Here is a 14,205-nt window from a genome sequence, read left to right as displayed (position 1 = left end):
CTTTATACCTTTATAGTGTACCAGGAATATCCTTGGGGTTAAAGGGCTGCCGGCTCGTAAGGCTGACAACCTTTCCACCATCTGTGTGCCGATTGTCTAGAAAATGTGGGAGCCTCGACCTCTCACAACGCTGTGGGCCTCCACGGCCTGTTACAGGGATAGTTTTACTTTACTTTACTTTACTTAGTACTACAGTGGGCCTCATTCAGACGCTCTGATAAGGGATGCATAAGATTTTAGCTCTCTGAGAAAAAGTAATGGATGCTTCCTTTAGTATGATTTCTCTGTCTTAAATCTGGTATATATAAAAAGGCACTAGACAATGTCCAAAGCTATGAAATTTACGCCGTGGTCTTGCCAGTGTGGACGGTGGCTGTGGCTGGTGATGCAGTAGAGTTTCTTGGTGTGATTCCTCATTCCATTTAAGTTTTAGCTGCTACGTATTATGATACTGGCAGGGAAAGGAGTCATACTCGTACACACTGACGTAATAGCAAAAGTATGGAATACGTAGTATCTCTAGGTGTTCTTTGTTAGGTCCCAGTAGAAAATGCGAAGCAGATAAGCAGGAAATATAAAAGCTAGCATTTCTGTATACACTAGATAACTCCAAACTTTCAGGCATGCTTTTCATATGTTGGGTGCATGAATGTCTGATGTTCTTACATTAATTTAACTTTTGTGATGTGACCTCAGTATACCTCTTTTTTTTTCTAATTCGCTTAAGAGGGGGTGGAGTCCAACTGGGTCCGCCCGGCATGGCGGCCACTGATTGGCCTTTTGTAACCTGCCCTTGGTGATTATGATGATGGAGAATTGGGGGGAATGAAGATTGGCAGGAGAAACCGAAGTACTCGGAGAAAACCCGCCCCAGCGCCACATTGTCCACCACAAATCCCACGTGACCAGTCCCGGGATTGAACCCAGGCCGCCGCTTTGGGAAGCCAGCGACTAACCGCTTGAGCTATGGCGCGGCCCAGTATACCTCTTTATTTTGCATGAAGTTCAAATCAAACTACACCAGTGATCTCTTGTAAAAAATGTTGGTGACATGATAGTGATCACCTAAAACTTTTTTTAATCTCAATGTGGTAATTGTTTGAGGAAGTATAGCTAAGTAAATAATCCAACTTTTGGCGTAGTGTCCTTAAGAAGTTAATAGGCACTCACATAGTTAAGAAATACCCAACTATTTATGGAACCCAAAGGTTTGTTACCAAATTCATAAGAGCTCACCACTCATCTTTGTCCTGAGCCAAATGAATCCAGTCTACACCCTCCCACCCTCTTTAAGATCAATTTTAATATCATCCTCCAATCCACACTGAAATCATCCAAGTTATGTCTTTCCAAACATCTCTCAGATAGATGCTACCTGTCGGCACAGCTGTCTCTTCCCCCTTCCTGATTTTATCATTACGTGTTTAATAATGGGCTGTTTTCGATGAACGGTACAAATTACTCGTATGAATTCACCCTGCTCAGCTTCACAAACTCTCTTCATCCTGCACTCATCTACCCATAATCTATACCCTACCTTTAAAATGAGTGGCCAGGTTTCACACACATATAAAACAACTGTGAAGTTACAGTATTATTTTGTTTTTTGCAATTTAAATGGAGGATCGGAAGACATAAGATTCTGAACTGAGCTGTAGCCTTAATGGAGCGCAAGGAAAAGTACCGTATTTACGCATGTATAGGCCGCACATTTTTTGCCAAAAATTCAAGAGGAAAACTGGGGTGCGGCTTATATTCGAAATCACACTTCATTTAAAAAAAATTATATTCATAATTAGTAATACAGGGTGTAATACTCCTGAAATAATATTCCAAGAAAATTATTTTTTCTATAATTTCTGTCTGAAAATTATGCTGCGGCCTATACATGCGTAAATACGGTAATTCTTTNTCAGGATAGGGACCAGTGAAGGGCTCTTGTGAACACGGTGATGAACCTTCGGGTTCCATAAAATGCTGGGAAATTCTTGAGTAGCTGCAGAATTGGCGGCTCCTCAAGAAGGGTTCAGCTCCATGAGTAATAATAATAATAATGTAGCGTAATAGTAGTGGCCTGCCCCTGTGAATGTCTATTAGTGGTCTCTTGTCATCAGGTGTCCCTCCCAGTACCTTTTATGCACTTCATTCACTCACTCGCTAGTTGTCCTCCACATTTCAGCATCATTAAGTTATCATTATAGTAATAATTTGGGGGGGGGGAGTGCATGGACGCACGCACATACACAGAGTCATTCAAAATTAGGTTGACCCTCCGAAAAGCAATGTCTGTTGAGTTTCAGATGTAAAGTAAAGTGCGTTGTGTTGGCGGATAACGGACATTTTTCTGTGCTAAGTTCTCCAGGCCGCGTATTAGCCTGGCAACAGTAGTGAGTGAAGTGGGAGATCGGACAGGAGCGAACGGAAACTGGATGAATCTTTATTTTTATGCGATTTTTCCTTGAAGTCAGTTACGATAGGGGGCTACGTGGCTCTCCACGACATTTTCGTGTGAATGTGAGGGCCCAGTGCCGGCACTCTCGTGTTCGCCTGACTTCTTCCTGTGATGCTACATCAAGGATCAGATGTCTCGGACCTCCTACCGCGATCTCTGGACAAACTGAGAGCAATGAGTGTTGCAGCTGTTGCCACGACTAGGGCTGACATGCATACTTGTGTACTGATGCGCACATGCAACTGTCATCGTTACGTGAGGACGCCACGTAGAACCTTCGTGAAACTGAAAAATGCATTGGCAAAAAGTTTATGTACCAACACAATGCACTTTGTTTTATTAACATACTTTCCTTATTTTTAAAAAGTAAAAGTAGGCTTATAAAGTCGCCTTGCTGTCTGTGTGTCTATGTGCATTCCTCCTGTCGGTGCTTGGCAGAGGCTTGGTAAAGTGTGGCCCTCATTTCATTGCTAGGCAGCGGTTCGGTAAACACGTTCCCGCAACAACGAATGCACGCAACAATAGAAGAATTGTTGGACGCGTCATTTTCTGTGCTGTCCATGTATCAGAAGAGTAGGCGATTAGTTCTTCCCAGAACTTATTGTATGTTTATAACACTATTTCGGAAATGTTTTTGTTCAAAAATGTCACCTAATTTAGAAAGACTTTAGAAACATTGGTCTATCTGGTAGAATGGCCAATTTTTATTTCTTATTGCCGACCCCCAATAGTTGAACATGTGGTTGGTCATAAAACTGCATTTTCAGAATTCCCACAAAGGGCATAGGTGGCCCCCCGTTGCAAACTACGGCCAAGTCTACTATATTGGTTGCTATTTATTGCACCAGTCCTAACAGTAAAGAATGGCAATTTATTCCGCCCAATATATTTATGTGTTGGGTATGATTCTCACGAAAAGGAAGACGAGAAGAAGATAATGGAGGAGCAAAAGGGCAATAAAAAGGAGTAGGGGGAAAAGAGGGTAATGCTTGAGGAAACCCTAGAATATCTTTCTGATGCGTTTGGTTTGAAAGGGTTAAGATATAACTTCCATGTTAGGTGGGTCCCTGTCACCACGGCATGGCGCGTCCTCAGGTTTCGGATGGAGGAGACGCCCTCCAGTTTTGGAGGGAAGTTGTGAATATATTGAATAAGCAGTCGCGGACATCCGACAAGAGGTGTTCCTCCAGCTTGGGGGTTGGGCGTGGGGCTACCAACTCCTCACCGTAAAAAATCATTATGTTACGAAAATGAACACAAAGCCTCGGACCTGGACTGATTCCTTGGATAAACGACCTAAGTGATTAGAATGATCAAGTCAAGGAGAATGAGGTGGGCAGTTCTTATAGCACGAATGGGGGAGACGAGGAATGCGTGTAGGATATTGGTGGGAAAGCCAGAAGGAAAGAGACCACAGGGAAGACCAAGGCGTAGGTGGATGAACAATATTAGAATGGATCTTAGAGAGACAGGATGGGATGGTATGGATTGGATAGATCTGGCTCAAGATAGGGACCAGTGGAGGGCTCTTATGAACACGGTGATGAACCTTCGGGTTCCATAAAATGCTAGGAAATTCTTGAGTAGCTGCAGAATTGGCAGCTCCTCCAGAAGGGCTCAGCCCCATGAGTAAGTAAGATATAACTTCTGTTCACAACATTTTTTTTTGATATGGTCAGTATTTAAAAACATATAAGGCATGCTCTCTTTTAATCGTCCATTATGGCATCTGTAGCATGACTGGGTGTGTGTGTGTGTATATATATATATTTGTGTGTGTGCAACGAGGTATGCGGTTCGCAAAGAATACATTAGCAAAATGTGTGAACCTTTACACACTTGTTCCATCGGTGCCAGGCTCGCCGCCTTGCTTCAGGGCTAACGGTAAACATGCATTAGAAAGTAGCGAGGTTACTGTGTGCGTTAAGAGTTTGCGCTTGGCCCACATTCGGAAATTCTCAGGAATTTTACTTTTTTTTTTCCGTCGACCTCATTTCCCAATAGTCGTCGTAAATGTCTCCGTGTGAAGATTTATTCGTCTAAATGTTATATCTGTCCTTTTTGAATAATCTTTAATCCATCCGAAAGAGTGACTCTATCAATTGTTGGCACCCATCACAGAGAGATATGGGGCTATTTATGTTCATTTTACTCTCTCGCAAGGCATAATTCTTTTGTTTGGCAACAAGTATCATTAAGAAAACCTCGATAAAAATTAAGGTGTAGTCATTTCTGTGCGTACGTATCAATCCTAGGAGGCGTATAATTGAAGTGGAGTAAAACCTCCACGGCCCTAGACGGAGGCGCATGTTGCGCTTCTCTCCCTAACCGTTTTATTTCTGGGAAAGATTTCCCTGGAATTCGTTGGATAGGAAGCTGGTAGGCACGAGATCCGGTTTGGGGTGGTGAAGGAAGATTTCTCTCCAGCCAGGGGTCAGACTCCTGACATCAAGCCTGTAGTCACCCACTTTACTGAGGTATCCCGGCTCTTCAGTGATACGATGTTGTTGTATACTAAACAGATGTTTCTCAGTCGATGATACGGTCGTCGGGGTGGAGCAAGTCTCGAGAATTAGAGCTTCCGCTATTGATTACTGTAAAACTAAATTGTAGGCTACATTCTTATAAAAATATAGGTCTTCGGAAAAAATACTCTCTGTTCTTAGTATTGTGGGACTATATATACACGAGGGAGTCACTAAGTAGGTCACAAATGGAAGTAAAACAGCTGTAATCGACGTAATAGACTTTCTATGTGTATCACTGGGGCAGCCGGTAGCGTAGTTGGTTGAGGGGCAGTGCTACAAGCCGGAAGGTTGCGGGTTCAGGTCCCGATGAGGTCATTGGATTTTCTTCAGTTGACCTAATTCTTCCAGCCGCATTATGGCCCTGGTGTCGACTCAGCCTATAACAGAAATGAGTACCAGGAATTAATTAAATAATTTTCCTGGGGAGTAAAGCGCGGCCGGCGCGTAAGTCTGACAACCTTACCGCCATCTTTGAGCCGATTGCCTAGATAATGTGGGACCCTCAACGCCTTTACGGCCTGATCCAGGGATAGCTTTACTTTACTTTTTACTTACTATGTTTTATCACTAGATAGCAGCACAGTCCGGCTTCATAACAGTCTAGGTAGCAAGGCCGGATGGACATTGCCTAGGTCGTTTTTATATGTACATCAATTTTTTTCAAATGAAAATGTGTAGGTAGCAGACTCAACATGGGCATATTCAGAGGTTGGTTTCAGTAGTAAAAATGGCGGCCGTGCTTAGGTATGTACCACATAAGAGTAGCGTTATGTTGTGCCTTTTTTTTTTTTTTGGCAAAAGAACTCAGTGCAAAGGATGCTACCAAAGAAATGTTTCCTGTGGGAAGTGTTTGTCGCCCAGTGCGGTTCGCAGCTGGGTCGAGAAACATGGAAAACATTTTGCTGATAACAAAGAGGTTGAAATGGGTGAGACAACAGTTAAAAAAGACTTCTATGCTGCGGTTTTGGACATACTGATAAAGCTATGGGACAAGTGTATCAATGTTGATGGAGGATATGTTGAGAAATATTTTTCCACGTTCGAATATGACGTGTTGTACGTTTTATATCCATTTGTTTCTTGTTTACTGAATCTCCCTCGTATATGTGTATTGACATGCGGTAAAGTGTTGTCCCGTGATCAAGACTTGCGCTGAGTGCGGATTGATTGATAGCTCTCAAAAATTTCTCCGTAATTCGTCTTAGCATTTCCATGTAATGCCCTTTTTGAGTAGTGGAAGTGACGGTTGAACGTAACTGGAATAGTTAACAGTGAGCTTGTGATGGTAATTACATATTCATAAAAACGTCCTCAGTTGCTTCTGATATTTTAGGAGCCGGGTGGCGATGCGGTGTGGGTCTTGTGAATCGCTACTGCTGCTAATGACGCGTACGAGAAATCCCATTTATATACATGTACAAAATAGCCGATCAATGTAGGATGCAGGACGCTTAGAATCACCTGTCTAAACGCAGACACCAGGACACTTGCATATGAATGAAACGCATCTGGGAAGTCTGAACGCATGAGAGCCAGGCAGAGGACACGTCGGCTAACAGCGAGCTAATGACTCAGCAGGAAGTAGTCTGTTGCTGACGATAAAACAATTCGAAAACCGAACCTCTCGATCTGTAGAGATGACGTTATCGGTTACACGCTGCGTGATGCCAGGGATAGGCGGAGAAGAATCGATTGCGGGACTGTTGCTATTACCTTTTTGAAAAACCTGTCCTCATTCTTCTGGGTAGCCTGCACACGGCGACTATAACAATTACGGACGTGTTTCATGCTGCTCTTCGCTTTGTCTTGTTTATTTTGGGATACATTTCTGGGGGCTGGGATCCTCAAATAACAGCTCGAACAAACAACCGGACCGAAGAAGTGTTAGAGTCAGTGGGCAGAGGAATATCCTACACGAAATAAGAAGACGGAAGGCTAATTGGATTGGTCATATCTTACGCGGTAACTGCCTTCTAAAAGAAGTTATTGAAGGAAAGATAGAGGGGCGGATAGAAGTGACCAGAAGACGTAAGAAGATGCTGGATGACCTTGAGGACAGAAGAGGATATTTTCATTTGAAGGAGAAAGTTCTAGATCCCATTAAGTGGAGGAACTGTTTTGGAAGAGACTGTGGACCTGTCGTCTTGACAGATTACAGATGAATGAATGAATGAATGAATGGTTGACCTGTGCTTTAGATGTTATGTAGACAGAGTGAATTAATTCGGTTTGATTCTGTTCATTTAAGAGATAAATTGAGCTCTTACATACTCTTATATCCTATGGATTTTAAATGGAGACTCGGTATGGTTTGTGTGTGGTAGGAACTGAATTTTTAAATATTTAAATTTACATATTATTTGTATGGATTGGGGGCGCACGGTGGCGTAGTTGGTTGAAGCACTATGCTACAAGCCGGAAGGTCGCTGGTTTGATTCCCGACGAGGTAAATGGATTTTTCAGTTGACCTAATCCTTCCAGCCGCACTATAGCCCTGGGGTTGACTGAGTCTCTAACAGAAATGAGTACCAGGGATCTTCCTGAGCGGTAAAGGGCGGCCGGGGCGTAAGGCTGACAACCTCACCTCAATCTGTGAGCCGATTGACTAGATAATGAGGGAGCCTCGACGTCTAACAATCATATGGGTCTTCACGGCCTGTTTCAGGGATAGCTTTACTTTTATTTGGATTAATTAGGCTTAGAAGGGTTAATGGGATAATTCCAGCTGGCTACATGTGTTAAGATTAGTTGATGTCCCGGATTCGTTTATGTATGTATAAAGTTGCAGTCGCTCCCATCATGGTGCTGCGCAGTGTAAGGTGCGTACGTGTCTTCGTTTGAACACTGGGAACACGAGTTCGCATCCCGATCGGCGTATGGATGTAAGTCAGTACGTTTTTCGATGTTACCCTGTGTGGGTGGAATCCTTGCAATGGGCAGATACCTCAACAGGGCGTACTACTTCATTCATTCATCCATCCATCCATCCATCCATCCATCCATCTGTAATCTGTCAAGACGACAGGCCCACAGTCTCTTCCAAAACAGTTCCTCCACTTGATGCGATCTAGAGCTCTCTCCTTCAAATGAAAATATCCTCCTCTGTCCTCAAGGTCATCCAGCATCTTCTTACGTCTTCTTCCTCGTCTTCTGATCACTTCTATCTTTCCTTCAATAACTTCTTTTAGCAGTCACTACTACTATACGTCCGCAATTAAACTTGAATCGGAAAAATTCTAATTAGTAGCATTTGAAGGAGAAACATCATGAGAATGAGGAACTGAATGGACTCGCATGGGCCTGTGTGTGTCAGGGAGATACGTCCTCATGTTTGAGTGATTTATGCCCCTGTAACACGTCGCGTCTGAATTGTTTTGTGTCATGCAGTTCGCCGTGACAATGCCGCAACTTCTCCGTCATGGATGTAATGCGGAAAAGTCTAAACTTTAGTATTCAGGCGTTGATACTGTATTTAAAGATACAGGAGAATTCCACGGAGACAATATGTATTATGTGCACATTGAATGCTTATGGAATTCTGGAAGTTTCCAGTGGCTTACTTGCTTTGGACTAAAACATTATTTATTTATTTGATGGAAACAGGAGGTTGGTGGTAATCATTCTTAATTACATTTGTTCAGTTTTTGACAGATCTATATCATCGCGCTTTGTGTATGTGCCACATGTTATGTACAGAAGCTACAGGGTCAATGAGTGTAGTCTACAGGTATGTCAGGAGACCTAAACGCCGATGTACGTACGTTTCAGGCGTAGCATAGCGTACGGAGGCCATGCCGTTTATAGTTTATTAGAATCTATTTTTTTTATTGCTAGAGGGGTGGGACTAAAGTCCTTTGTGCTGCGGCCACTTCTGGCCTATTGTACCAGCCCCAGATGATAGGTGAGGGTGATTGTGAAGCAATTGGTGGAATGAAGATTGGCAGGGGAAACCGAAGTACTCGGAGAAAACCTGCGCCAGCGCCACTTTTTCCATCACAAATCCCACTTGACCAGACCCGGGATCGAACCCGGACCGCCGCGGTGGGAAGCCAGCGACTAACCGCTTGAGCTATGGCGCGGCCCTTATTACAGCCTAAGTAAAGACCACTTGGGAGATGTAATCATGTTTTGTTTATTTGTAACTTACGTAACAACGCTACCAGTATTTCGGACGATATAGCGTCGAGTGATTAGTAGTTAATAATGACGTGAAAAATAAGCCTGTGTGGATGTAGTAGTGGAGTAATTCGTGCTCCTATTCCGGAATTTGCCGGGAGGAACGAAAATCCATAGGATAGCTTAGCTCCTGGCCGAGATTTGAACCCGAGACTTAACGAATACGAATCAAGAGTGTACCCCATTCGAACACAGCGTCCGATATCTGGATGCAGATGGGAGGTTCTTCATGAAACAAGATGGCTATTTGAAGCTTGAATTTCACCTCGCGTGGGATAGGATCCATTTACGTGCTCTAAATGAAGACGGGCCATGTTTTGACTAGCTGTTTGACTGTGAGCTTTACATGGACTTATGTGCCACGAAGTCCGTTGAAGTCACTAAAACCCATTAGTCTCGTTGGATGCAAAACTGTGGGTTGCCTTATTTACGATTAAATGTATTGAGTCTAGACACTGTCTAATAATTGTGCTTTTCTGGCGCCAGATTCAGGTTTCTGTAGAGGGGCGAAGAGACATACAGTGTTGTTCAGTACTTAACAAAGCGTCGCGCGGCGGGTGACGCAGCTGCATCGGGGTGAAAGGATGGATTGAATGTTTGGTGATGGTGGAGTCGGGGCAAGGAGTCCAGGCTAAGCGTGGGTTACTGCCGTTAAATAAGATACACACTAGTCTATAAGCGTGCGGAGTCGCAGGGTTTTCTTTGGGGGAGTGCTTATTTTTCTGTCTTTTCATTTTCTCCCTTTTCTGTCACTGACTCTCTTATTTCTTTCCTTCTTTCTGTTTTCCCTTGCCAGCACAGAATTTAATTTTTGCCACAGTTATCAATGTACAGTATACTTAGATATCGAAACGGTTGGTCACAAAATAATCACATAATCAATCATCTTTTATCTGCTTATCAACTAAATACTAGATATAGCCCCATTTGCAGACTATTCATCGTATTTGACCATCGGCACAGTACAACGGCGTTCCTCTTTTATCAGCGCCATCACATTTCTTTTTCCCCCTTGGCGCTACAGCCCCAGTGGGCCTAGGCCTACCTCCATGAACTTCTCCGTTCACTTCGGTTTTTCTAGATCTTACACATTCGGTAGGACTCCTTGGGCGGGTGATCAGCTCGTCGCAAGGCCTCTAGCTGTGCACAAACACAGAAAAACGCACACACACAAACTAAACATCCATGCCCTGATTGGGATTCGAACCCACGATCCCGGCTTCCAAGCGAGTGAAATGCCTTAGACCTCCAGCGCCATCACATAGTAGGTTAATATTGTAGTGTAGCACAAGAATAGTCATTGCATGTAATCTTTTAAAGCTTAAACTGCATGTAAATAATGTTTTAGAACTAATTAGAATTCAGTAGCTACCTCAGATCACAATGTATCTCTGTTACAGTATTTGTGGGCAATCAAATATGTAGTTTGCTTCTACATTTTATTTTGGGTTATGCTTCAGGAAGTTCACGCATGGTAGTCGTCGCCATTGTGATCCTGTTACGAAACCGTTCGGAACTAAAAGTTTGCAAAAAGGCGCACACTTGCATCGACGTATCTCACCGTCCATGTCTACATGTGACAACTCGAGAACCACTGATAAAATTTGATATTGAACGGTTTAGCGAAAATTTGTCGAAACGTCCTAATTTGCTTAAATCGGATAACACTGACTGGGATTTTACATTGAAACGTACATGCGTTGCTGCGCTTCTTGATTGTAATAAGTGGCACTAGGTTCCTCCGGAATGTTGGTATCTGTCTACCAGACTACACCGCGTCACATCCCAGGAGAACTTAATCGTGGCGTGATAACGTTCGCAACCAACTGCTTTGGGCTTGTTGATGTAGACCCGAAGGGGTCGGAGGGGAACTGCAGTAGGCAGAGTGTGGGAAGGCTCGAGGGCCAATGCCCTCACCGTACATGTGACTTCTTTCCGTGGTTTCTGTGTAGTTTGTACCAGGCCATAATAACCATAGATCTCACATCGTGTATGGTTCCCTCGGTGGATTGCCCCAGTCGCAAGGCCTGCACCTACACAGGACAACACGACATAAAAATATTGTACACATATCCTGTCTCTGAGTGGGATTCGAACCTATGATATTACCGTTGAGGTGACATTGCCTTGCTCACAATAGAGCACACGGCCACCGTGAACATTAATTTGAAGTACATATACAGGACTCTGTCTGGAGTGATTTTGTAATTCTACGTTGGACAGAGGTCCTTGATGAAGCAAATAGTACTGCATTGGTAAAAGTAAGAAAAAGAAAGTAAAGCTATCCCTGTAACAGGCCGTGGAGGCCCATAAGGTTGTGAGATGTTGAGGTTCTCACAATTTCTAGACAGTCGGCTCATAGATGGCGTTAAGGTTGTCAGGCTTAAGCGCCGGCCGCCCTTTACTCCAAAGAATATTCCTGGTACTCATTTCTGTTAGAGGCTGAGTCGACCCCAGGGCCATAATGCGGCTGGAAGGATTAGGTAAATTGAAAAAATCCACCTCATCGGGATTCGATCTCGCGATATTCCAGTTTGTATCATAATGCCTCAACCAAATACGCTACCGCGTGCCCCTGTTTCTTCAGGAAATACAATTTTGTGGAACCTAAAAATTCGTAACCGTCCTCACAAGAGCCAGTTCAATCCGGTCCATACCCATATACATTTCTTTTTAACAAAACGTCGTGGTCTAATGGGTGGTACTTCTGCTTCGTATTCTGGAATTCTCCAGTTCAAATCTCGTCTTGAAAACCGGATATTCTAACGTAGGATTTTTTGTGGTTATTCTGTCCCTCCAGGTAAAGGCCAGGATACTACTCAGGTTAGGCCACGGCCACTTCTACATCCTCTCCAGTTCCTTGTTCACTAATCGTATAATTTAAATAAATTATTGCCCTTTATGGGTTAAAAGGTGCAAACAACGAACTTTTGTGGTTATGCTTGAAGACTTTTAGGCATTCAGACATTTCCTTGGAAAGATCTCGCATTAAGACATACATACAGTTTATTTCTCTCCCTTTGTTTGTTTCCTGTTTGCTACCGCGGACGTAGTAGAAAACGTCCAAAGATGCGGTACATATAAAATGTATTCCTTATTCTTACCAATACTTACGGTAGTCACGGTCAGTATAGCGATTCAGTAGAAAATGTCCAAAGATACGGTACATATAAAATGTATTCCTTATTCTTACCAATACTTACGGTAGTCACGGTCAGTATAGCGATTCAGTAGAAAATGTCCAAAGATACGGTACATATAAAATGTATTCCTTATTCTTACCAATATTTACGGTAGTCACGGTCAGTATAACGATTCACAAATATTGCGGCAGAATTTTGCGCGTGGAATATTCCCATCTTTTTGTTTTTAATTAAACGAATAAACTTTGTTAAATTCTTAATTTGAATGTTCTTTCTTTTAAGTCAGAGATACTATAAGTATATAGTGACATGACTAGAAAAGCGACTGTATCCCCGGGGAAGAACGAATATTCCTCTTCGTGATTTAGTAACAGTTTAATGTTGGGAACATTTGAAGGAAGGAAAGCTCAATGGCGGTTTCTTGTTCTTCAGCTGATATTCCGACCATGCCATTTTAGAGAAGAACAGGTTTGGGTTTAAGCAATACCCTAATTACGTGGCAGGTGGAGCTGTCAGTGCTGCACACATCACGTAACATTAACGACGTGATGCTTAACTGGGTGTGGCTTCACATCACCAGCGCACTGCTCACAAACCCAAGGTTCACATGGCGGCCCTCAGTTTCTGTCTTATTGTTACTTTGTTGCGAATTATTTAGCCCTATCAGTAACTCGAGCACTGCATAACATCGAATGATTGGTTAAATTAACGGACAATTCAGTGGAAAGGGTTATGGAAGAAAGCAGTCGTGACGTACGAGTACTTTGAGATGTATTGAAGGAATATGCCTTGTGCTGGACGAAACGATAATACATTTCCATCAGGGTTGTCTGTACCAGCCGAGATTAGAATTGGACACCTCCCAAAAACAAATCAGCGTTACCACTTGAACCAGCTATTCATATTATTTGGCCCACTATGTTTTACTATAGCTGGAAAAATTAGCTTACAGTCTTAAAGTAACGTCTTTTAGTGACTGACTTGTTTAATGTTACGTTTGTCTTTTTTTTTCCCTGCGGTTGTTGCCTCTGGTCTGGTGCTCAGTCCCAGACTACAGATGCAGAGGTCCGGGTTCGATTCCCGGTGCTGCCAGATTTTCTGAGAAGTAGTGGGTGTGAAACGTGGTCCACTCAGCCTCGTGATGATAATTGAGGAGCTATTTCAAGGAAATAGCGGCTCCGGTCTAGAAACCCGAAATTATCGACCGTGGGGATTCATTGCGCTGACCATACGACACCCTCTATCCGCTATAGTTGGCACTAACTTCGCTGGCAAGCGACGGTCGCTCGGTCGGTATAGTTTGTTAATCAGTTACGACTGCTTCTCTTTCCCTCTTATACTGACAACAGTACGATTAATTTCTGGCGACGTACTAGTTTGAAGCATGAAGTTCGCTTTAAATAATATTTAAAAATGCAATTCCCACCTCACAAGAAACTCACTGCTTCTGCTACAAAGACCGATCAATTAATCGCTATTTATTGTGAGAATCATGCGACACTCATACTATTATTATGACCACTATTCAGACTATTTTAATTTTACACTAGGTTGCACACATTGTAACCACTGTGCTCTAAGTATTGTTACATTTCCTCTCGTTCATAATTTTCAGTTGCGAAGTTTCGGCGTGGGTAATTATGACGTCTCTCCCATTCCAATACCATGTAAAGGCGTTAATAGTTATGTCGTAAGTAAACGTGTATAAACGTTCTCGTAATAATTAAATTTGCAGACTTATTTGTGCTCTATAATGTGAGGCGAAATAGCGATGCTGGGATTACCTGCTACATGAGAGTACAGATTATGAAACTTGTCATTACATAATTTTATGCTACAGCATCCTGTTGTTTGCTTGGATATGTTACACAGTTTTCTCAACCCTCCCTTTGCTTTCTCTCTTAGA

Source organism: Cryptotermes secundus, unplaced genomic scaffold, assembly GCF_002891405.2.
Source record: "Cryptotermes secundus unplaced genomic scaffold, Csec_1.0 scaffold2, whole genome shotgun sequence".
Lineage (NCBI taxonomy): Eukaryota > Metazoa > Arthropoda > Insecta > Blattodea > Kalotermitidae > Cryptotermes > Cryptotermes secundus.
The sequence above is the reverse complement of the archived record's forward strand: the minus strand, read 5'-3'. Positions refer to the sequence as shown.